Genomic DNA, 25,412 nt, shown 5'->3' on the forward strand with positions numbered 1-25,412 from the left:
ACCTCTGATTCTACATGCCTCTTAATTTTAAGGAAGTTGCTCAAATTCTACTCTTTATTTGCTCTTATGTAAAAACGGGCACAATGAGAGTACCTAAAACATGAGATATGTCCTTAGCAGAGGGCCTGGCATATGTCAGTCTCTCAAAACCATTACATAGTAGCTGAAGTGATTAATAAGACCTTGGCCCTGCATTCTCCATGCTTTAGCCCAATGAGATCACAAAAATTCAGAGGACAGATTTAAGAAGTTTCAATAGGACAAAAAGGCAGAAAATCCTGGGCATTCCATGCTTTTTTTTAGTATTATGGAGTTGAGCATTTTTCATGGTTTATCCTCTTTCCATGGCTTCTGACAGTGCTGGCCAAAATGCATGGTAAGGGAAGTTGATTGACTTAATCTTAGGAATGACTTCCTCTTCTATCCCTCTACTCTCTCCTATACTGCTAACTGCTCTTAAAGATCATTTGCCCTCTCCTCTAACTGTTTTTCCTGGCCTGCTGAGACTTTTTTTTTCCTAATTGGGTGTCTTGTGGAATCAGGAGTTGCTTCATTAGTCATGGCAGTACCCATAGGCCTGTAACAGATAGACATAGAACACGGATAAATATGAGTTAGGTCCTGACTGCACACACCCACACATTCACACATACCACACACACACACTTGCACACCACACATACACAAACACAGACAGAACATGCCTGTTTCCATTTAGTTGGGTTTCTTGGATAAAATAGTTTATATAAGTAAGACCAGAGGTTAAGTATGCCATGTTGAAGGTTCTGGCAAATGAGTCTGGCCTAAGAGGCATTTTTTATATCATAGAGCTTAAATAGCATCAGTTTTAGGGGTCAAGCCCTGCTGGGCCTGGCTTGGGGTTCTTTGCCAGTTTTTGAGGGTGTGGTATGGAGACTCTGATGTTTACTTTAATGATTGTGAGAAGTCTCTTAAACAGATTGGCTGCCTAGAAAAACATTTCAGATGCTTCTCAGTCCTGAACTTTGGCTTCTCCAGCCATGACCAAAGGAATATTAGTGGAAGTTTAAAAGCTTCTCTGATCATTGCATAAAAAATTGTGGTTTCCCTCCTCTATCAAATTAGCTAATCTCATTTAACCATGACCACTGTGTATATACAATCACACTGTAGGCATAAAATTATGACTTTGCTTTACCAAAACCTAAACTGAAGCTCACATACTGATGAGTGTAAGCCCTCACAGGGCTGAGATTGATGTAGTACTAGCTTCTGGATGGCAGGTACCTTATCTTGTTTTCTGGTATATGCCCGAGCTCCTGGAACAGGGACTTCATTGACACCAACAGGGTATGAGTTCTTTCAGGGAGTTTTATTGGTTCTTTCATCTTGGTGGATGTCTGGCACATAGCAGACTTTTCATTTAGAATTTGAGTGACTAAATACTGACCCTTGGAATCCTGTCTTCTGACCTAATTAGTGTAAGTGCAGACTTTGGTTCTTATTAAGATTAGTACTCTTTGGAAGGTGACCCACAAAGTTGGTCTTCATGCCTGCTGCCTGTGTATGAATAAAGGATGGGGAGGTGAAAGAGACCATGTTGTGGTAGGAGTAAGTGGTTATAACCATGGGGCAGGTTAGAAACAGATAATACTATTTCCTCCTTAATCTCTGAACTGCAGCCAGCCATCATCTGGCCCCGTCACTACCCCCAGCCCATTTTCCTCAGGGCTCTGTCTCTACACAGGGAGTGCAGCTACTGCCATCAACGGGCTACACTCCTACTGGCTGAACAATGAAGGTCCATTGATGAGTATTTTGCCATGGATTCAGCCTTTTTTCACAGCCCCAGTGAATCCTGTACATGGATTTTTTTCTCAAATATATATTTTTATATGACTATAAAAGCAATATGTACTCATTAAAAGAAAATTGGGGCTACACATAAGGTATAAATAAACAGGATAACATTACTTATTAATTTTAGTATATTTCATTCCCATTTTTATGTTTAGTTTTTTTCACTTGCACTATTCAGATCATAATGTATGAGAAATAATGTATCTTCACTTTTTACCTAATTCATTTAAGTACCTTTCCATATCATTAAATGGCATTGCAAATGCGATTTCAAAAATCCACAAGCTCTGTACAATGCAGTATACCATAATTTACCTAGACTTTCCTCCATTGTTTGACAGTGATTAATAAATAGCAGAATGAAGGGTCTCTCTAGACACGGAGGGCAGTGTTAGGTCACACTTGGGACTGTCTAAGCCAGGCTTCTGATCTTCCTGGCTTGAGGTAGTCATTTCATGTTTTGATGAAAGGGAATTCTGATACATGCTATAGTATGGAGGAAACTTGGGGACATAATGCTAAGTGAAATAAACCAGAAACAACAAGATAAATACTTTATGATCCACTTAGATGTGGCACCTAGAAGTAGTCAAATTCATAGAAACAGAAAGTGGAATGGTGGTTGTCAGGAGTTGAAGGGGAGTGGGATGAGGAGTTGTTATTTAGTGGGTGTAGAATAGAGTCTCAATTTTTCTTTTTTTTTTTTCTTTTTTTTTCAACATTTATTTATTTTTGGGACAGAGAGAGACAGAGCATGAACGGGGGAGGGGCAGAGAGAGAGGGAGACACAGAATCGGAAACAGGCTCCAGGCTCTGAACCATCAGCCCAGAGCCTGACGCGGGGCTCGAACTCACGGACCGTGAGATCATGACCTGGCTGAAGTCGGACGCTTAACCGACTGCGCCACCCAGGCGCCCCTAGAGTCTCAATTTTTCAAGATAAAAGGAATTCTGGAGAAATATTATGGCAATGGTTTCACAATATTAATGTACTTAATACTACTAAATTATACATTAAAAATGGTTAAGATAGTAAATTTTATGCATATTTTACCATAACTTTTTAAGTGTTCTCGAAAAACAAAATAAGTAATGTAAGAGATACTTTATCTTAGGGAAATCTCAGGGTGTGTGAGTATGTCAGTTGGAAGGGGATTGGGGCAAAAAAAAAAAAAAAAAAAGACTGGTTAACAAATTATACCAGAGGGAAAGAGAGAAATGGGCATGAAATTTACAAAAGACACTAAAAAAGTTAAGTGAGAGTGCGTATATGGGGGCACATATTGACAAGTGGGGACTGAAAATCAGGGAAGGTGTCATGAAGAAAGTGACCAGGACTTCCATAGAAGGATGTGGGGGACAGATGGGATAATCTGCATGGAGAGAAGAGACGAAACTTGGAGGAAAAGCATGGAAATTAAAAGTTAAATATGCTAAGTTTATAATGATAAATACCAACACTATAAAACAAGAAAGATCACAGGTAAACAACTTCAAGGAACTAGAAAGATAATAGTAAACTAAACTTAAAATTAGCAGAAGAAAGGAAATAATAAAGGAAGGTCAAGGCAGAAATAAATCAAATGGATAATAGAAACAAAATAGAAAAAATCAATAAAAATTAGAGTTGTTTTTTTTGAAAAAATAAAATTGCCAAACCCTTAGCTGAACTAATAAAAAAGGAGAGAAGACTTAAATAAGTTAAATCATAAATTAAAGAGGAGATATTATAACAGATGCCACAGAAATAAAAAGAATCATAAGAGACTATTATGAGCAATTATATGTGAACAGACTGGATAACCTGGAAGAAATAAAGTCATGGAAACATACAACCTACCAGAACTGAATCAAAAAGAAATAGAAAGCCTGAACAAATTAATAACAAATGAGGAGACTGAAGTAGTAATACAAAATCTCACAATAAAGAAAAGCCCAGGACTAGATGACTTCCTGGTTGAATTCTACCAAACATTTTATAAAAAGGAACTAATAATGACCCTTCTCGAACTCTTCCAAAAAATAGATGTAGAGAGAATATTTTCAAACTCATTTTGTGAGGCCAGAATCACGGTGATACCAAGCCAAAGCTGCCACAAGAAAAGAAAACCCCAAGCAAATATCTTTGATGAATACAGCTGCAAAAATCCTCAGTTAAATACTAACAATATGAATTCAACAACACATCAAAAACAGTATACGCCATGATCAAATGGGATTTATCCCTGGGATGCAAGGTTGATTTAACATACACCACATAAGTCAATGTGATACTCCACATTAACAGAATGAATGATAAAAAAAAAACATGTGATCATCTCAATAGATACCCAAAAAGCAATTGACAAAATTCAACATCTATTCATGATAAAAACTCTCAATCAAATAGGTATAAAAGGAAATTCCTTCAATACAATAAAGCCCATTCATGAAAAGCAGCCCACAACTAACATTATAATCATGGTGATAAACTGAAAGCTTTTCCTCTAAGATCTAGTACAAGGTCAGAATGCCCACACATACTGCTTCTATTCAATATAGTAATAGAAGTGATAAGGCAAGAAAAATAAATAAAAGACATCCAAATCGGAAAGGAAAACATAAAATTATCTCTGTTTGTAGATGACATGGTCCTAGTTGTAGAAAACCCTAAAACTTCACAGGAAAGAAGTTGTTAGAATAATAACATTTCTTTATACCAACAATTACTTATCAATTACTTACTTAAAAAGGAAATCAAGAGAACAATCCCAGTTACAATAGCTTAAAAAAAGAATAAAATACTTAGGAATAAATTTAGCCAGAAAGTTAAAGATCTGTAGACTAAAAACTATAAAACACTGATGAAAGAAAATGAAGAAGACACACATAGATGGAAAGATATCTCATGTTCATGGATTGGAGGAACTAATATTGTTAAAATGACCATACTACCCAAAGTGATTTATAGATTCACTGCAATCCCTATCAAAATTCCAATGAAATTTTCACATAAAAAGATAAAAAAAACAATTCCAAATTTTGTATGAAATCATAAACATCCTGAATAGTCAATCTTCAGAGAGAACAGAGTTGGAAGCATCACACTGCTTGATTTCAAATTTTATTACAAAACTGTAATAATCAAACACTATGGTACTGGCATACATATAGACACATGGACAAACGGAACAGAACTGAGAGCCCAGAAATAAACCTGTGCATATACGGTCAAGTGATTTTCTACAAGGGAACCAAAATTGGGGAAAGAATAGCCACTTTATTAAATAGTGCTAGGAAAACTGGATATCCACATGCAATGAATAAAATTTGACCCTTATACCAAACAGAAAAATAAACTCAAAATGGATTAAAGATTTAAACATAAGACCTGAAAACATAACATTCCTAGGGGGAGAAAAGGGGGTGAGAAAACTCCTTGACATTGGACTTGGCAATAATTTTTTGAATATGACAGCAAAAGCTCAGGCACCAAAAGCAAAAATAAACAAAAGGGCTTCATCAATCTAAAGTCTTTTTCATGGTGGAGGAAATCATTAGGAAAATTAAAAGGCAACATAACAGATAAGGAGAAAATATTTGCAAACTGTATATCTGATAAAGAGTTAGTATCCAAAATAAATTAGGAACTCACACAACTCAGTAGCAACAACAACAACAAAAACAATTTAAAAATAGGAAAAGGACCCAAATGGACATTTTTCCAAAGAGGACATACGATGGCTGATAGGTATACAGAAAAGTGTTCAACATTACTAATCATCAGAGAAAGGCAAATCAAAACCATGATGAGATATCACCTCACACCTATTAGGATGGCTATTACAAAAAAAAAATTAATGACAACAAGAGTTGGTAGGGATTTGGAGAAAAGGGAACCCTTATACACTGTTGGTGGGAATGTAATTGGTGTAGCTATTATGGAAAACAGTATGGAGGTACCTCAAAATACTAAATATAGAACTACTGTGTGATCCAGCAATCCCCTGCTGGGTATATAATTAAAGAAATTGGAATCAGTATCTGAAAGGGCTATCTGTGCTTCCATTTTAATTGTAGAACTATTTATAATAGCCAATATATGGAAACAACCTAAGTATCCCTCAGTGAATGAATAGATAAAGAAACTGTGGTATATATGTATAAAGAGTATTATTCAGTCTTTAAAAAGGAGATATTGTCATTTGCAATAACATGGATGAACCTAGCGAATGTTATGCTATGTGAAATAAGCCATATAAAGAAAGAAAAATATTGCATGATCTCACTTATATGAGGAATCTAAAAAAGAATACATAGAGTAGAATGGCGGTTGCCAGAAGCAGGGAGTGGGAGAAACAGGTACAAAGTTATAGTTATGGGGGTGCCTGGGTGACTCAGTCTGTGGAAATATCTGACTTCTGCTCAGGTACTGATCTCATGGTTTGTGAGTTTGAGTCCCCCTGTCGGGCTCTGTGCTGACAGCTCAGAGCCTGGAACCTGTTTCAGATTCTGTGTCTCCCTCTCTCTCTCTGTCCCTCCCCTGCTCACATTCTCTCTCTCTCTCTCTCTCTCTCCCTCTCTCTCTCTCTCTCTCCCTCTCTCTCTCTCTCTCTCAAAAATAAATAAAACATTAAAAAAAAAAACATAACCATGTCGTGTTGTATGGATAAAAAGGGTGGTAACTTTGTGCTTTTATTCAACTAAGGGACTTAACCAAATTCTTAGGTTTTATGCAGGTGTCAAGCTCCCACCTGGAAAGGGATAGTTTTTATATTACACTTAAACTTATTTTATTTTATTTTATTTTTTCAACGTTTATTTATTTTTGGGACAGAGAGAGACAGAGCATGAACGGGGGAGGGGCAGAGAGAGAGGGAGACACAGAATCGGAAACAGGCTCCAGGCTCTGAGCCATCAGCCCAGAGCCCAACGCGGGGCTCGAACTCACGGACCGTGAGATCGTGACCTGGCTGAAGCCGGACGCTTAACCGACTGCGCCACCCAGGCGCCCCTTAAACTTATTTTAAATAACCGAAGCCCAAAACAACAGTTGTTTAAAAGAATGAAACTCCATTTATAATGTGATATGTTTACAATGAAAAACCATAACATTCAAGTATTAACATGGTTTGTAGGGAAGGTAATTTTAAAATAAAACAATTTCCAAAAAACAAAAAACAGCAACAAAAACCCCACAAAGTTACAATTATGTAGAATGAGTAAATCTAGAGACTTAATGTACAGCATGATGACTATAGTTAATAATACCACACTGAGTACTGGAAATTTGCTAAAAGAGTAGATTTCATGTCCTTTCCTAACACACACTCATACTCACATGCACACACACCAAATTACAACCATGTGAATGGATGTGTTAATTGGCTTGATTGTAAGAATTATTTCACCATGTGATTTGATCAGATTTCAAATCATCATGCTTCACATGTTATAAAAATAAAATATAAAAAAGCATGGAAATTAGCTTAGGGCCAGTTTGGGGCCTAACGAAACAAAGCGATGTGGAATAAACAGCTCAGGATCTTCCTTGAGTTGTGTCGGCAAGTTCTGTGCTAATGATTTCATGTAGGTCTCAGGGTGTCCTAGGCTTAAATTTGTCTGTCTAGAAAATGCCTGTCTAGGAAGAGACAGAGCTGGAGGTTTGGAAGCATTTAATTCAAAGTGAAACCAGGTCTGTTTTGTTGGAGATTCGGTAGATCTGGAAATGAAATCTCACAAATTGTTTGTCAAATTGGATTTGTGGGAACAGACTGAATTAGATATCATTCCATTGAAGATATATCAGATATACATTGATATATTTGAAATTGTATTGGTGTCATTTTAAAGTTTCCTTAAGTATCTTTTTTTTTTTTTAATTTTAGCATAAGACTATGTTAGAAGAGTGGTCAGAGGGAAGGAGAGGGAAATTTATACCAAATTAAATATAGTCTCTCACCCAGTGGAGAATGTGATTCACCAGGGAGTATAGACATTGCATGGTTAATATAAGGTGGAGGGGTGGAGCTTGACAATGTTAAACTGGCCTAAAGTTGTACATGATCAACTTCAGGACACGAGGTTAGAATTTGGATGTCAAGGAGGTGATGAGGCCTCATAAAATCCTGCGTCTTAGCTCGGTGGCTTTGTCAGTGAGTCCTTTAGCGTCTGGTGAGAGAATAGATGGAAATAGGTAGGTTGACTTAAATATTCAATCTAGGGAACATAGAAGCAAAGATAAGTTTCTACTGGGCAGGATTTTTCAAACTGCAGGCTGCTACCAGCATTAAAAATAAATAAAGAAATAAAGAAGTAAATAAATAAATAAGCCAGAATTTGATAGTATACAAAATATCTGAGTGATATTATACACAGCAAAGAGAAGTATGATTTCATAAAACTTTGGTTTCAGTTTTGAGGGCAGAGTAAAGTACACAGTACCTTTCTTATTGTGAATGCGTGTCCAAAATACTGGAAACAATGCTCTAAGGATCTGTGGGAAACAAATTATGGAGGCATTTGAATTTTTTTACATTTATAGGACAATGAAAGATTTCATTATAACATGTTCTTTATTTTATAAAAGCTTTAATTAAACTTTTATCAGTGTTATTAAAAAATTAAATCTTGCCCTAGATAACTGAAAAAATATATTTCAAGGAATAAAGAGTTAAAGCAAACAAATACAACAAAACAAACACTACTAGGGCTAAATATTAGACAAGGAAGAGTGCAGCAATAACGTGCTTTATTTGTGATTGTGAATTTATGTGTATATGTGAATGTCTGTGTATGTATTTATAAAACATCAGTTAATCAAAAAGAATAATTATATTACCCTTTACAAATAGCAACCTGTCACCAAATGCAGTGATAGAGAAAATTAAATGGTTTTGTTTGTTGTTTTTTGGCTCTCTGGGTCTCATTGGCTATTTTCTAGGACTGATAATGGATTAATCAATAGTCTACTTATATTTTCTTCAGAAAATTGAAAAATATATGCTTTTTAGGAGAGAAAACCTCTTATCTTTTAGAGAAGTTATACATAGCTTTGTTAGGCTTACAAAAGCCATGACAGTCATTGGGAAAAAATAAATTACTTTATTAAAATATACAAGGCTACGATTGTTGCTACCAACAACGTTAAGGGTTTTTGTTATAAAACCAAAGCAAATGGATTGAAGTGGTTTAGTGAAAAAAAATTAGTTTCTAAGTGATGGTGGTCATATCTGGAAAGGAGTTTTGGCAATTAGCGAAATGATGCTGATTGTTTTGAAGTCTTGTCTACCCAGTAGATTTCATGAGCATGTTATCATGTCTACTATTCTCAATGCTGATTTAAAAAAATATTCCATTTGTGTAAGCGTGTGCGCTGCCAGCTGGGTAGAATTCCTTTTACAAAGACCCAACTGAATGGATTGGAGAGGACTCTTTATTTATCTATGATTTCAACTCCACCTGTTTACCATTTTCTTGTTAAAAGGAATTAGTGAGTGTTGGGTATGTGGCTATGAAGCAATTGAGCAAATCTCCACTGCAACTATAATACAAATCCATCTTCAATCCCAGAGCAAATTGTTCTCATTTTGGGAGGGGAAAAGGTATTTTCTCAGCTAAAAACAAAAATTAACAAATATTTTGCAGAAGGTGAACTCTAGGGTCCCAACCAAATCCTGAACAAATTAGAGTGAAGCAGAAACAGCTGTGGGGTAAAATGCACATCCTAAGAGTAGGTTCTGGGCTGTCAGGCCAGATTGGTTGGAGCCAGCCCGTCCCAGTTTTACCATTTCTCAGCACCTTGGCAAAGAGTCGGAAATGTGGAAAGAGGAGCACGTGTTTATGAAAAACAACAGGAGCTCTGGGTTCTCTTTGCTTTGGCACCTAAGGGATTCCAAGGTGGTTCCCCACCCCTTGTGTTCCCCTGGGAAACAGCCCATGAAAATGAAGAAGACTTGCTTCTGGGGCAGGAGGATTAATGAATCTGTGACCGAGCTGTGAAAACTCAGCAAGCTTCTCAAAAGAATTGTCATTTTGCAGGTGCTCTCCCCAGACAGGGTGTAGTGTGACAGTCCTGCAACTTTCACCCTGGAAGGTTATACTTTACATAAAAGTGCATGAAACATTTTCTGTATTTTATCCAATCATAATTTAAGTCATAATTTAAGTCATAATTTAAGCCAGTCAGATATGGAATGACTGAAGAAGATTGAAATACAATCTTGATCATTTTTCAAATTCCAAATTTTCTTTACACCTAAGACTGTTATGTTTGAGTCCAGGAAAGGTGTCATTTGGTTCCAAGCATCCTAGGATACTTGAGATATGCTAAGAAGTTGTAAAAGGATTTAGTGCTCTTCCTCTCTTTCAACTTTACATGTATTCTTCTTGTTAAATGTGTTGGAGTGTGCTTAGGGACCCAGGGGAAAAGCACACTTCTTTCCATTCAGGTTCTGAACCAATTAGAAATAAGAATAAAAGGAGTGAAAATTTCAAATCCAAAATATAACCTTTATAATGGATAAGGCAGCTATGGTTTAATATGACTTATTTATTGAGGCATATGTGCTTTTTAATAGTAGACTAGAATTAGATTTATGGAGCCTGTGCCGTGGTATCACAGGCTTTCTCCAGGGAAACTGTTGTTTGCCATGTGGCCAAGAGCATGTGGTCTCAGTGGAATATAACCCCTCCAACATTATTATGGTATAATTTATCTTTTTATATATAGCTTAGTTTCTATTTGTAATACATGCATATGATAAAAACAAATGAGAAAGGTATAATGGAAAGATAAAGTCTATCTGCCATTTATCTACCCTTCTCCCCTATCCCATACTCGAGATTAGTTTCTGTTTTTACTCTCCTTGATTGTTACTATTATAATTTTAAATAACATACTTCTAATTCTACTTCTCAAATTATCTTTAAACAATATCCATTGATTTTCTTCCGCAAAAGATGAGGAACTTTGCATACTCATAACATCCCCTACCTCTTCTTTTCTCTTCACCTTCCTATTTTTATTGAGCATTGTCTTGTTTTTAACATTTTCTGAGGGAGGGAACCTAGTTAAAAGTAAGTTCCCAGAGTTCAAAATGCATTTCACCACTTATTTACTTATTATCTATGCAATCTTGAAAAATATACTTTGCCTGTCAAAACTTCAAATTCTACATGTGTAATTGGGGGTGAAATGGCACCTCCTTCATAAGTAACTGTGGACTAAATTGGTCAATCTATATAAAGCACTTTGCACTGTGCCAAACAGTCAGAAAACACTAAACTAATGTTACATGTGGCTCTTTGACAATTATACATCCTTCGTCAGGAGGTTAATTCTAAAATCTGAAATCTAACAAATAGAATCTGCAATATTATGATTATTTAAATATTCTTGAAGGTAGAGTCAAATGACATGATTGGATTCTTAGAAAAAGAGATGTAACTTTTTGTCACTGAAACTTCGTCCTTTAAAAAAGATGCTTCCAAGTGTCACTGTTTAATAGATGTTCTTAATTTCTTTCAGGTTTCCTTATTTCTTCTGGTCATACTAATTTTTTTATACCTTTCAGTTTGAGAAGATACATAGCACTGGTATTCAGCTTGCAGGTTCCACAGTGTATGTGACCTTATGCAAGTGACTTAGACTTTCTATGTATTATTTTTCTTATCATCAGATAGGGGTAATAATAGTATCTTACTCATAGTGTTATTATAAATAAGAAATGAAATAATACATGGATAGCACATAGCAAGCCACCCAACACTTTGCTATTTCCCCTTTTTTTTTTTTTTAATTTTGATAGAGTACTTTATTCATTTATTTATTCCTACAAGATATTGGGGCACTTAATGTTCTATGTGCAAAATTCATTTTTATTTTCTTCTCCTCTCCGAAGTGAGTGCTTGTAAGATTCTAAATTCAAAGTTGGAATTTGGAGTTATGTTTCCAATTAATGATGGATAGCTTACTGAAGACCAACATTCCCACCAAGAACATCTAGACAAGCTGGAAAAAAAAAAATACGCCATGTAGGCACTGGAGAGCCAGTATGGCAGCCAGGACTGACTGGCTGGGACAGAACCCAGAAAGAAGTGCATTGAAATTAACCCAAAATTTTGCATTGCTTTCAAGATATGTGCTGTTCTTGGAATGGGGGCAATAGCCTAAAAAGTTGAGAAGGAAGTGGCAGCTAATTGAGCAGAGCATTGGGCAACCTTATGGGACTGAAGAGATAAAAATTAGATACAATGTACCAAGGAAATGGGCCCATGGAAAAAGCCTCATACTTCCATTTAGGACCCCTGAAGGGAGTACACACTAGGAGTGAAAGCAAACAAGAAATAGATCATTCCTTATTCCTTCCACCCCCAAAAAGGAATTGAGCTTTGTCAATGTCAGACTGGATTATGGTGATCTGTACCTATTCTAAATGCTTACTAGAGAATAAAAGTCCTTGTTGAAGGAAGATGAGTCAGCCAAATCTCAAATAATTTCTACATTCTTTTCATTCAGAATGTCTGTGATTAAGTAAAAATAACCAAGCATGTCAGGAAATAAGACCAAATGACCAAAACCAAGAAGAAATACAGACAATAGAATCATACCAACAGGTGATCCATTTATTATTTGACATTGACTTTTAAGTGACAATGGTTACTGTGTTAAAAGAAAAAAAAAAGGTCAGGAATAAGAATTTCCCTAGGAAATAGGATTTGTAAAATAATGTAAATTCTAGAATTAAAAAGTATATAAAAGAAAATTAAAAACTAAAAATACTTAATTTAATAGTAGATTATTCACAGAAGAATAGAGGATAAATGAACTAAAAGATTACTATCAAATCTCCAAACTCATGCAAAGAAAAAAAAAATAAGATAGCTAAAAATGCATTAAAGACATATGGGATATGGTGAAAGATCTGATATATCTACAATTAAATCCCTAGAAAAAAGGGAAAAGGATTCTGATGGACACAAAATTTGAAGTGATACTGGTCAATAATTACCCTAAACTGATGAAAATCATCAAGACACAAAATTCAAGAAAACTTGCCAACCCAAAATTGATTAAATAAATTTTAAAAATATGTATAGCATGGTAAAACTACTGAAAAAAAAAAGATAATCTTAGAATCAGCCAGAAAAGAAAGATATTTTACCTTCAAATGAGCAACAATAAGACTGACAGTTAAATTCTCATCAGAAATCATGATGGAAACCAGGAGATGATGGATTAACATCTTTAAAGTGCCTAAACACAATGACTGAAAATGTATAATCTTGTAGTCAAGTAAATATACTCCAGAAATAAAGCAAAATAAGGGGTAAAACAATCGAAAGAGAATTTGTTGTCAACAGAGCCATGCCAAAAGAAATACTCAGAACACAAATTGTCAGATTATTGACTTAGACCCAAATATAGAAGGAATTACTTCACTCTAGTTCACTGGGTCCCCCTTTCAATGCACAAAGGATATTCAGCATGAATGAGAAATTATCCATTGTTGTTTTAATTTTTAGTACATGAAAATTTTTAGTACAGAATAACCTGACTATACCTAATGACCAATGGAGTCAAGTTTTTTCCTTATTCCATTATTTTTCTCTCTACTGTTTGTAAATGATGCTCTGTATTTGTGCTTTCAGTGGTTACTCTAATTAGGTTTTTATAATAATTAGTAATTGACAAAGTCTAAGTACTTCAAGTAGCTTCTCAAATTTTAATGTATATTCAAATCACCTGAGGATCTTGTTAAAATACAGGCAGCCTGAGGTGGGGCCTGGGATTCTGCATTTCTTACAAAACTCCTGGGTAATACCAATGCTACAGGCATCCGGACCATGCTTTGAGAGCCAAAAGTCTGAAAATACTTACCTTGGCTTACCCCATTTTCAAACTTATATTTTACTGTTGTTCCTTATTTTAATTTCCCCACAAATTAAACATCATTATCTTTATAGTCTCTTTAACTCACAGTTTTTTTTTTTTTTTTTTAATTTTTTTTTCAACGTTTTTTATTTATTTTTGGGACAGAGAGAGACAGAGCATGAACGGGGGAGGGGCAGAGAGAGAGGGAGACACAGAATCGGAAACAGGCTCCAGGCTCCGAGCCATCAGCCCAGAGCCTGACGCGGGGCTCAAACTCAGGGACTGCGAGATCGTGACCTGGCTGAAGTCGGACGCTTAACCGACTGCGCCACCCAGGCGCCCCATAGTTTCTTTGTTTACTACTTCTTCTATCTTATTTTCTGTTTTTAATGTTTTATTTTATTTTTGAGAGAGAGAGACAGAGCATGAGTGGAGGAGGGGCAGAGAGAGAGAGAGAGAGGGAGACCCAGAATCCAAAGTAGGCTCCAGGCTCTGAGCTGTCAGCACAGAGCCCAATGCGGGGCTTGAACCCACGAACCATGAGATCGCGACCTGAGCCGAAGGTGGACACTTAACCGGCTGAGCCACCCAGGCGCCCCTCTCATTTTATTTCTTTTAGAATTTCTTCAGTGAAGATATGTTGGTGATAACCTCCACATTTCATTATGCAAAAAAACTGTATTTTATCCTCCTTGTTTAAAATCTATTGGGGAAAGCACTCCAAGTTATTGCATTGTCTTCTGATTACCATACATACTAATGTAAAATGAGTCATCTCTCTAATTGATATTCAGGTGATCTATCCTTTCTTCATACTTACTTTAAGGACTAATTTTCTTTGATGTTCATTGTTTCACTATGATATATCTTTATATGAAGTTATTTTTTATTTATTCTTTTTGGAATATACTAGACTTCTTGGATCTGGGAATTGGTGTTCTTCAATGGGTCTGGAAAATTCTCAAACATAATGTCATTAAATATTGGCTTATTCTTATTCTTTTTTCTTGTATAATTGTCATTGGACATTTGTTGGCTCTCCATACTCTATGCTCTGGCTCCTAATTTCTCTTTCATATTTTCTACCTCTCTGTCTTTCTGAGTTGCATTTTTAACATTTTAAAATCTGTGTTCTATGGCACTAATTCTTGTCAACTTTAATCTTCTGTTTAACTTATCCATTTAATTTGTAACTTTAATTATAATTTTTCATTTCTAATATTTTGTTTGCACCTTTTAAAATATTCTTACATTTAAAACTATCAATTATCCTTTGTATTTTTTGTGCTTCTCCTTTATTTCTTCAAACAAAGTAAATATGGTTGTTATATATTCTCTGGGAATTACCATATCTGATACATTAAGGAAACTGGTTCTCCAGAATTTAATTCAAGGTGCCTTGTCTCTTCGTGTTTTTTCTTTTTTCCAGTGAGTTGTTCATTTTATTTGGAACTTTATCTGTGGGAATTCTTTGAGGCCTGTGTTGAATTAGTATTCCTCCAGAAATGATGTGTGTTTGCTTCTGCCAGTTTCCTGGGGGCACCATTGACCTAGGACCACTTTAAATTAAATTGTCCATTTGAGATTTTTCAGACCTCACAGGTGGCATAAATTTGTATGGCAAACTTGTGAAGGGTCTGTTGTGGTTATAAAATCTCATGGGGTATTTTTCCCCCTCCACTGTTGCCAAGGCAGAGATTGGAAAGTTTTCTTGATCTTCTATTTTTGGCAGTAGGTTTATTTCTCATTCAACCTTCTACAAAAGGTATAGTCTATTGGGACTCTAGCTGTATGCAGGGGTCTCCTAATAGATTACCCACTTGGGGGAAGCCCCTCACCATTTTATCCTACCCCCTCAACCCTATGTGGTTTTTATGATGGCATCTCAAGATATCAAGGGGAAAAGAACTCTCTGTGTTCCAGAAGTTGAACAAATTTGTGTTTCTTCCTCTCTTTTCTCCAATGTCTTGTGCTGACGATGTGGGCAGATGAGGGAGGTCAATTATATGTTGAAAGCACTGTGACACTTTCTACCCATTGCATAATCAGATAATACTACTTTGTGCTTCTGTCTCAAGATCATCATGGGAAGACTACAACACAGTGAAATTCATTTCAGTCTGTTCTAGCTAGACTGAAACTGCCAGTAAAATGGAGGATTGTCTTAAGTTTATTTTGTCACAACCTTCCTGCATAGTTTATACCTTCTTTATAGCTGCTCATTGAATGCCCAATGAGGTATTCAACTACTAACATTAATACTAACATTATGACTAATCTGTCTGTTCCAGTGTGAAAATAAATCAACAGAAATCTTGAATTTAGCTAATGATAAGTATTGTTAGATTGATTATTTCTATATTTGGGTGTCTTTGGTTTATTCTGAAGAAATCAAATTCAGTTTCATGACTATGTGTTTGAAAATGTTATTCTTCCCAGAATCAAACCTCCCTCTGATTTCCTAGTCTCAGCCATCTACATGGACAGTGGATGGAATCAAAAGTAGATAATCAAGTGAAAGAGATTTAAGATGTGTGTTTTGAGACTGTTCCCAGACCTGTCCCTGTGGCTGAGACCCATAGATATTGTTCATACCCAAATCATAGTGGGGGAATGATGGAGGCCCTCCTCAGGGCACGAGATGGAGCCCAGTGAAGGGGCTGTGGTCAGTTCCAGTGTGATTCTTCACCACTCCAAGGTCAGACCTGTCAGGCTCTCCATAAGTCATGAGTTAGTCGTGCACTTGGGACCTAGGCAGCACTCCAGCCTCCCTCTCTGAGAAGCCCTCTGGCTCAGGCCATCTGTCGCTTTTCTCCAACAGACAATCAATGGGTCTGCTAACTCTTCTCAAGCTTGATTTCAGGCCCCAATGGACGGCGTGAACCCTGTATTGGCCCACCATATTTCCTGAACCTCTCCCCCTTCCTCTATCCTGACATCTTTTACAACTGCCAAATTTCTCAGGATTAGCCTTAAAATAAAAATTCTAGATGTAAAGAAACAACATTTTGGAGTAATTGTAGATAATGTCTGTGGTGTTACAATTCATGTTATTACAGAGGGAAGGGAGGGAATGAACACTCAAAGACTATTTCTACAATTTTTTTTTTTATTGGCTGCCATCTCTAAAATCTCTGATTTATTCACGGTCGCTCTACTAATCTATTTAGTATCCTCAGGGATAATGCTGTTCTCTTCTTTCCAGCCTTCCTGGGAGATGAATCTCTCCCTCTCTCTCTCTCTCTCTCCCTCATTTGTATTTCTTGTTGAATCTGGGAAACTTCTTCTTCACTCATTCCAAACCATTGTACCCTATTCTTTTTCACTGCATACTAGTAAAATGAGAAAAGTGTTTCTTCTGGCCATTGAAGTGTTCCAATGGCTTCTTGGACACCAGGCTCCAGTATGGAAATTGATTCCTGGCAGTTTATTTTGAAGGCCCTTAGTCTCTTTGTCACACTTCCTGACCTCCTTCTTTTTATACAAACTCAGTATGATTAAGTGGAATTCGCTAGCATAGATTTCGAGGTCTGTGATCTAGGTTTGGTTTCCTGTTCTGCCATTAATTCAACAGTGTGGCCTCAGTCAGATTCTTTATATATTTATTCATTGTGCTAGTTAGTTTTGTTATCTATAAAATGTGTACATTAGTACCTACCTTGTATAGTGGTTGTGGGAGCATTAAGACTAATCATCTAAATAAGACCAGTGTCTTACAGATAGGAAGGACCCAGTAAATGCTAACTATTATTATTATTATTGCTATTTGTTTATTCACTCAATACATATGAATTGTGTGATTGCAATTGTGGCAATGGTAATACCTCATGATTATAGTAACTCGGAGTTGCCCCAGAGCCCTGGCCAAAACACTCACTGCCCTGAAGAGAAGGTAGATTTCTAATGGAGTCAGATGCCTTCAAGTTCAGATCTAAGTGACCATGAAGCTTCTTTTGTTTAAAATAACCATGACCTCCCCCTCACAACCCTCAGACCCAGTAAGGAATTCCTGTGTAGTTCGTCTCCCTTCCGCACAGCTTGTGAGGCTCTGAGGCCAGTGTGTCTGGGAAAGTTTCAGGCTGGAAGCATCAAGGAGTATTAATGTGCAGATGTAGGATCTGTCAAGAATACGAGCTGTGGTGCAACAAAAACCACCTGCGTGGCTTGTGATGTTTTTGAAACAGAGTGCCGGAAAGAAGGGGCCCAGGGCCAAGAAAGGAAGAGGGAGCTGTGGATTTGTGTGCAGCTCCTAGCACAGGCCTGAGAGCAAGAGGAGGAGGGGCACTGTTGCCTTGCTGCCACCCCCCCACCTCCCCCCCAGCACTGATGTCCATGTCATGTTTTTATGACTGATGGGCCATGCCACACTGAGGCGTGCTGGATTTATTTCTGTGCACACAGAGAAGGGAACAGGGAAGGTCGGTGTCTCTCTTAATACTCAGATAGTGGGTTATCCCAAGGAGGGACTCCCTCATACCCTTTACAGCAGAACATAATAGGAAGTCTCCAAATAGTAACACAAAACCATCCCATGAGCTGCCAGGACCCAGGCTGCGTGCCCCTCAGGCCTTGGGAGCAGTAAATCTGGAAGGAAAGCAGTTGGCCTCCCAATTAGAATGCGCTAGCGTCTGCAGTCTCCCACCACTCTTCTGAGCTTGCCAGAATCACAGCAAGGATGCTGCCATGCGTTGGGAGCAGAGCCACTGCCAACAGGCAGCCATGTGCCTACCAGGGGCTTTGCTTCTGTGGGCTAGAAACGCACAGCTGACTGATTGGCTGGCGGTCTTCTTTCCCCCGGCTGAGGAGTCTTTGCCAAAGCAGGCCTCATGGCTCTACTGATTGCTTTCCAGAGCCATGAGTTAAAACTGGATTTTCTGTTCCTAATTTATGCCATGAGAGCCTTGACTACAACTTAATTGGGAGCTCCAGAATGGTGAAGAAACAGCTACTGAGGTACGCGGTGCTGGCAGAAAGCTGGAGTCAGAAACTGCAATCTAAGAGGCTTCAGAAAAGCGATTTGCTGACTGAAGGGAGATCCCAACAAAACCGTTTCCCACCAAGTGGCATAGAAAGAAGTCCAGCGATGTCAGGAGCACGGCCATATTGTGGACATTATCCAGGCTGAGGGGAACAATTCCCAGACCGGCTTTCCCACCTACAGTGCTATCAACATACACTCACCCGACACTCCCCCACTTCCTTCACATCTCTCCCTGCCTCCGCAAGGCTCTCATAGCCTCCAGTGTTCTGTCTGCAGCAAGGGCAACCCTGCCTGGCTCCCGCATCAGCTGATGAAAACCCATATGGGTGGGAGAGAAGGAGCAGGGTCAGGAGCGAAGACAACACCTGCATGAGGAGAGGAAACTCCAAACCTGTGTCTGGAGTGATGAGCTGAATTTTGCCTGGGAGTGAGAACACTGATGCAGAAATACATTAAAAACATTGTTTTTGTTTGTACCCTCTGAGACGAGCAGTTAGTAAGTGTAGAACTCCTAAAAGGATAGAAAATGCTAATGTGAATAAAACCATTTCTTGGACTAAGAGGAGTATTTGCTTTTATTAAGAGAAAGAACTAAACCTAGGATATTTCTCCTGGAATATACTAATTTTAAAAGATGGCGATTATAAAAAAATTATTCATATCTTACAACAATTCTTTAAAGTAAGCAGAGTTGATATTCTGCCCATTTTTCAGAGGAAAGAATTGGAATATCCAAGACCAAACATATCGGATCAACAGAGCTAGGTTCTCACCTCAATTTTCTGACTTCAAATCTATTGTTCTTTCCGTTTGAGCTTACTCTTATTTTTATTTAGCTAGGTGCTTAAGTCCAAGATTTTCCTAAGATAAATTTTATTCTTTTTAGTAATCTTACACCCAATGTGGGGCTCAAACTCATGAGCCCAAGATCAAGAGTTGGATGCACTATTGACTGAGCCATCCAGATGCCCCTAAAATGCTTATTTTACACACAAAATATTGCCTGTGTGTGCATGTGTCTGTGTCAGTATGTGGTTTGTGTTTAGGGTACATTAACATGTCTTGGCCGTTGGTGAACTTATCTATAATCAAGAAGACCTCTAGCACCATTTTTAAAAATTTTTTTTAACATTTATTTATTTTTTTAGACAGAGAGAGACAGAACATTAACAGGGGAGGGTCAGAGAGAGAGGGAGACACAGAATCTGAAAGAGGCTCCAGGCTCTGAGCTGTCAGCACAGAGCCCGACACGGGGCTCGAACTCATGGACTGCGAGATCATGATCTGAGTCGAAGTTGGATGCTTAACCAACTGAGCCACCCAGGGGCCCCTCTAGCACCATTTTTGAGTAAAGAGGCACTTAAATAGATTTGTAGGTATCTAATCTGCTTGAAAGGAAATAGAATTTAAAAACAACATCTGACAGATGCAAGGTGCTATCTCATTGTAGTTTTGGTTTGCATTTCTCTGATGAGCAGTGATATTGAGCATCCTTTTGTGTATCTGTTGGCCATCTATATGTCTTCTTTGAGAAAAAATGTCTATTCATGTCTTCTACCCATTTTTAATTGGATTTTCCACTTTTTGGATGTTGATTTGTAGAAGTTCTTTATATATCTTGGATACTAACCATTTATCTGATATGTCATTTGTAAATACCTTCTCCCATTCCATAGGTTGCCATTTAGTTTAAGTTTTTATTTTGATGAAGGGCTAAAATCACCAACACAAGAAACAACACCTGAAAGGCAACACAAGAAAGGTAAACCCTCTTGCACTGTTTGTGGGAAGACAAACTGGTGTAGACACTCTGGAAAACAGTGTAGAGGTTCCTCAAAAAGTTAAAAATAGAACTACTCTATGATTCAGTAATTGCACTACTAGGTATTTACCTAAAGGATACAAAAATTCTCATTCAAAGGGATACATGCACCCCAATGTTTATTGCAGCATTATCTATAACAGCCAAATTATGGAAACAGCCCAAGTGTCCATCAACTAATGAGTGATGTGTATATGTATATATATATATATGTATATGTATATATATGTATATATATGTGTATATGTATATATATGTGTGTGTGTGTTTATGTATATATCATATGTAATGAATATATAATGGAATATTACTTAGCCATAAAAAGGAATGGAATCTGGCCATTTGCAATGACATGGATGGAGCTAGAGAGTATTATGCTAAGTGAAATAAGTCAGCAGGAGAAAGAAAAATACCATATGATTTGATTTTACTCAGATGTGGAATTTAAGAAACCAAACAAACAAAGGAAAAAAAGAGAGAAAGAGACATACCATGAAACAGACTCTTAACTGTAGAGAACAAACTGATGGTTACTGGAAGGGAGGTAGGTAGGGGGATGGGTGAAATACATGATAGGCATTATGGAGTGCACTTGTCATGATGATCACCAGGTGTTGTATGGAAGTGTTGAATCACTGTATTGTACACCTGAAAGTAATATTACACTGTATGTTAACTAACTGGAATTAAAAAAAAAATTAAAGAATATCTGATTTCCAAACAATATTTCTTTCGGGTATATTTCTATTATTTCAGGAGATGGAGATTAAAAGTTGAAATAAGAATGGTCTCAGAGATCCCAAATTAGTGTTTTCTGGTACTGTTGCCGGTAGAGTGTTCTGGAATAGCTATTGTATTAAAATGGAGATCCTTGCTTCACACTGAAAAGCCATGCGACCAAAGCTAATGTTAGCTCAACAGGCATTTATTGAAAATCTGCTGAGTATGTTTTAAGCAGCATGTTAAACCTTGGAGTTGTGGAGATGTTTACTTACCCCTTTCTCTGGTTGGTTTCCCTCTGGATCCATTCCATCCAGATGTGTTTCTATGCTATTAACTTCCATTAGTCAGGATAGCTTCAGTTATAGTGAGGTAACAAACAACCCCCATGTCTCAGCTGCATATCATAAGGAAGTTTGTTTTGTCATCACACAAAGTTCACTAAAGATTCAGATGATTCTACAAAAGCCCTCTTTTATATAGTACCTCTATGATCCAGAATGTTCTAATCTTTATCGTATTAATTTGAAATTTCCTCATTTGGAAGCTGGGAAAAAAATCCATTGATATTTCAGGTTTTCTCTTCTGTAAGCAGCATACACCAATTCTTACAGTATCTTGGTCACTGCCACATGACTTCATTTAAATCTGAAGGCTTCTAGGCAGGCATTCTATCCAGGAGCAAGAAGACAAAATGATATCTAGTAAGGTCTATAACACTATATATTTGAGAGCCTGAGTGAGACGCTATAGACAATCACAAACAACAGCATATAGTAAAATCCAAATGAAGAGCAAACAGAGCTGGAACAATTTGCAGACTTAGGTCGGCTGAGGTGGTTTGGGAGGCAGAGCTAAGATGGGTCTTGAGACTTGAAGAGGAACTGGAGAGAGAAAGGGGGACCCCTAATAGGAGGCAGGCACAGAGTGGTTCTCAGAGAGAGGAACAAAGCAGGTGAGCTATGCTCAGTCCCATTCCAAGTAAGTGACTCAGCATGCTCTGTGTTTTCAATAGTGCTAAATTATGCAAGCAAAAAAATTAATGAATTATGCAAACAAATTAAGTTGAAAAATGAAAATAAGCTAGGTAGTAGCAAAAATCCTATGTGGAGATAGAGCTGTGTAAGATTTTAGTGTACATGGGTTTTCCTGGGACTATCTCGATGCACCATCTCTAGGGCATTGAGGCCTTCTAGAAAAGTGTTCCCAATGAGCCAGGAGGGGTACCAGGTGCTATATCTGTCAGGCTGTTTGGCCCACACTTAGAGACTCTCAGCTTCCTTTCTTTAAAAGTTTTAAGTCAGATTTATTGGAGTATAAATTATATCCAATAAAATCAACCCTTTTCTGAGTAAAGTCCTATAATTTTTAATAAATGCATATAGTCATGTAACTGCCAGCACAATGAAGATAGTAAATATTGCATCACCTGAAAAAGTCACCCCTTACTCTTCTGTAGTCAATGTACTTTGTCTATACCCAGCCTCTGGCTACCAGCACTCTGTTGTATGTTCTTATAGTTTTGCCTTTTCTAGAATATCATATAAATGGAACTATACAGCATGTAGTCTTTTTTGAATGTGGCTTCTTTCATTTAGCATAATGCATTTGTGATTCATCTGCATTGTTACATCCATCAGTAATTCATTTTGTTTTATTGCTGAATACTATTCCAATCCATGGATGTTCCAGTTTGTTTATCCATTCACCAGTTGAAGGATATTTGGGTTGTTTCCAGTTTTTGGCAATTATGAATAAAGCTGCAGTAAAGTTTCCCATCTAGATTTTTATGTGAACATATATTTTCATTCCTCCTGGGTAAATACCTAGGAGTGTGATCGCTAGGTCAAATGGTAAGTGTATGTTTAACTTTATAAGAAATGGCCAAATTGTTTCCCAAAGTGTCTCACCTGCCCCCACCCCTTTTAATTCCAGCTGTTGCTTACTCCCATGATGCACTGGGGAAGTTTTTAAAGGTAATAATGAGATTTAATCCTCACGTGTTCACAAATTTCTCAATTTACAAAGCACTTTCTGCCCATTGTTTTATGTGTTCCTTGTAGCATCCAGAGTTGGAATGATGCCAAATTTAGTGTCACATGACTTGAACTAGACTATTCCAAACTTAGATAAATCCTTTAATTTTCAACTCCTTTATTTGAATAAGGGGCCTCAACCCCTTTATTTGAGGAATGGGAATGATCGTGAGATATTATAGGCATAACTGTGGTTAAGATAATGGATTTTAATGTCAGTCTTGTGTTCTAGCTTTGTTTCTTACTCTGTGTTATCAGAAAGTTATGTAACTCACCTGAGCTTCGTATAAAATGGGAATAATAAGAACTGCTTCATGGAGTTATCTGAATGGTTACATTAGATGTATACCAATCACTTCATGGAGCACTCACTGTGGATGAAGTGCTTCATAAGTAAGTTACAGTTACTATTGACAGTATGATTACTATGGAGATAGTATTCCTGAAATTTGCAAATGGCAAAGCATTGTGTGAAAGTGAGCCATTTAGTGATGAATAAGATTAGGATTCAAGATATTCAATATTAGTCACACTTTCAGTCACATTTCTAATGTGCTTGAATTTGAAGCCCAGAAATCTATCTAGCTTACCATGTAGCCTCTAAAATTTTTCAAGGAATTGTTAAAATAATCTCTTCTGTGAATAGAGCCTGCAAAGCTATCACACCATACCTTTGTTTGTCTTTGCTGTCCATGGTCTCAGAATCCATTCATTAAGGTAGAGTCTGATGACCATGGAGGAAGAGAATTCACTCTGAAGTCCACAACACATCTAGGAGGAAGCTCTCTAGGGATCACCTGGCCTAAGGCATTTTGTGGGGTTGTTATTAGAACCCTGCACTTCAAGATGGATGGAACCCCTTGATGTTGCCAAGGCCCTTCAGGGACTGTGGCATTATAGTTATCAAGGTCATCTGGGAGGTCCTTTGGAGTTGAGTTGAGGTAGGTCTTATGAGGTACATGATATTTTTTGTGTGTGCTTTCCTAGAAGTGACTGTAAATGTGTGCACATATTCAGTGCTTAGGTGCCCCTTGGACATGTCTGACTGGTTGCTACATGGTTAATTAAAATAACTGGGACAAATTATGTACATCATTACTTGGGTACACATCTTGTATGGCTCTATTTTTAACTTTTCATTTTGAAATAACTTCATGCTAAAAATAATACTAAAAACTTCTTCATTTACCAATTTCACCAACTTTTAACATCTTGCCACATTTGTTTTATCACAATCTTTCACTCTCTATAGGTGTGTACATGTATTCATATTTTTTAATTTTTCTTTTTTTTTAAGATTTTATTTTTATGTAATCTGTATACCCAACATGGAGCTGGAATTCACAACCCCAAGACCAAGACTCCCATTGCTTTACTGACTGAGACAGACAGGAGCCCCATCTTTTATAATTCTTCTGAGGCATTCAAGAATAGTTTACATACATTGTGCTCTGTTTCCCCTTAAGAATTATATATATATATTTTCTAAGAAAAATGATATTTGCTATGTAATCAATGTATAGTTACCAAATTTAGGAAATGCATAATTGATATGAAATTGTTATTGACCCTACAGTGCATGTTTCAGCTTTTTCAGTTGTCCCATCCTGCCCTTGAGAAAAAATTCCCTCCACTTACAGGATAAATACAGGGTCACATAGAACATTCAGTTGCCCCGTCTCTAGTATTCTTTTATCTGTAATTCTTCCTCAACCTTGCTAAGGCTTTCATGTGATTGAAAATTTTGAAGACTACAGAATAACTATTGTATAGAATGTTCCTTAATCAGGATTTGTCTCATCTTTCCTCACGATCATATTCTCGTTATTACATCCCTGGTGGGAATAGTACAAAAGTGAGGTTGTGGCTGTCTCAGGACAGCACATCCAGAAGCCTGCAACATTTGTCTGCTCATTTGCCTGCTAGAAATGTTGTTCCATTTTTCTCCTTATAGTTATGATGCCCCCCTGCAATTAATAAACTTTTTCTCTTAGATTTAGCACCCATTAGTGATTCTTGCCCAAATCAGTGTTTACTATGATGGCTACACCACTTTATTTACATATATCAATTGGCATTTTATTATAAGGAAAAGCCCCATTTTTTGTTTCTTTTTTCTTTTCTTTTCTTTTCTTTTCTTTTCTTTTCTTTTCTTTTCTT

General features: G+C 37.1%; 1 long non-coding RNA gene across 1 annotated transcript; it reads right to left on the reverse strand.

Moving 5' to 3' along the window:
- Window positions 1-284: 284 nt before the first annotated feature.
- Window positions 285-21,670, reverse strand: LOC121044152 (uncharacterized). The gene is made up of 4 exons (XR_005797167.1): window positions 21,492-21,670; window positions 8,263-8,314; window positions 6,536-6,572; window positions 285-577 (listed from the first exon to the last, which is right to left on the reverse strand). It is a non-coding gene; the product is annotated as an uncharacterized LOC121044152 (long non-coding RNA).
- Window positions 21,671-25,412: the final 3,742 nt, after the last annotated feature.

The sequence above is a fragment of the Herpailurus yagouaroundi genome, unplaced genomic scaffold, assembly GCF_014898765.1.
Source record: "Herpailurus yagouaroundi ecotype Mexico unplaced genomic scaffold, PumYag 188, whole genome shotgun sequence".
Taxonomy (NCBI): Eukaryota; Metazoa; Chordata; class Mammalia; order Carnivora; family Felidae; genus Herpailurus; species Herpailurus yagouaroundi.